Raw genomic sequence first — 1,414 nt, 5'->3', positions numbered from 1 at the left:
GTGCCCTCTGTGGCTGTGGTGGGGAGGAAAACCTTGTAGCGGAAGGTCTTGGAAACTGTCTCAGGTAACCACAACCATGGGAGGGTGGGCATTGGGCAAGTAGGGGATGCACGGGGCACCCATGTTCCAAGGTGATTCTGGAGATGCAGGCATGTGAGTGGCTACAGGTGACCTGTGACGTGGACTTTATTTGGAACAGGTAGGGAGCAGCAGAGGGTGTCTTTGTGACCAGCACTGAGCAGATGTCAGGGACTCATGAATTTTCCCTTCCAGCAGGTCTGGCAGGTAGAGGTTCTGTAGCCTGGGGATTCATTTATCAGTAGCACGATTTTTTCATCAAATGATTTCTTGTGCCGTGAACCAGACTGGGGCCTCAAAGAGGAGGGAACATTTGGATCTATGTCCTTATGGGTCAGAGAGCAGGGAGGGGCTGGGCTCCAGGCTCGGCAGCTGCCTTGAAAAGTCCCATAGCCTGGGAGGTCAGAGCCAGGTCGTGAACCCATGACTTCTGCCTCAGCTGCGGCTGTGCCCTCTTGCCTGCATAAAGGTCCTGAGTTACTTATTCATCAACACTGGTTGCCTTTCATTTCCACGTGACCCTTTTGGCCAAGGATTCACTTAAAAACAAAAGGCAGGGGCAGTTGCTCATTGAAGACCCAAGGTTCAGCTCCAGACCCACGGCTAACATCCCTTTCCATTCAGTGCCAAGGTGCAGACGCCCATGGGGAGATGTCCCAGTCTCCCCTGCTCTTCTGTTGCAGTTGGCAGCTATAGCTGGCCTCTAAAAGTTTATCCAACCTGGATTCCATCTGCAGCTGAGTCCTGAGTGCCAGGGAAGGTGAGAACAGACATCCCTATGGGACATGGTTTCTCACAAGCTCTGGGAAAGAAGCTTCCGGGACCTCTGGCACATGGGTTCCCCTGGTTTTTTCCCACCTCAGTGAATTCCCATGGAGGAAGGTAGCACCCAGGTTTCTGGGTCTGGGTTTGTTTGGCTCTCTGGAAGCATTTGCTAGAAGGGCATTAGTAAATTAGGGATGGTAAAGAGACACAAAGCCAAGAGAAATCCTAGCCATAGATAAAAAGTGCAAAGGATGACCTGGGAGTGAGCTACAGGAGGGGGCGTGACCTGAGTAACCACATCTGGTCCTTGAGCGTGTTTGAGGGGGGAGGGCACCCAGGTATCCTGCAACCTGGACATTTCCCCTGTCACCAGGGTGAGGGGAGCATGCCAACATAGGGTGCAGATTCTGGCGGCTTGTCTCCTTGATTCCTGGGGACCCGGGAAAGGGCTCAGGTGTAAGGTGGGAAGCTGGGTGGAGCTGGGAGGGTAGGGGAGGAAGGGAGAAAAAGCTAGTGTTTCCTCAGCCCAGGTCCTCCAGAACCACAGCCTTTAACTTAATGCCTGCCCAGA

Source organism: Delphinapterus leucas, chromosome 19 (assembly GCF_059928025.1).
Source record: "Delphinapterus leucas isolate spDelLeu-1000000601 "Yukka" chromosome 19, BTC_Dleu_Yukka2, whole genome shotgun sequence".
In the NCBI taxonomy this organism is placed as follows: Eukaryota; Metazoa; Chordata; class Mammalia; order Artiodactyla; family Monodontidae; genus Delphinapterus; species Delphinapterus leucas.
The sequence above is the reverse complement of the archived record's forward strand: the minus strand, read 5'-3'. Positions refer to the sequence as shown.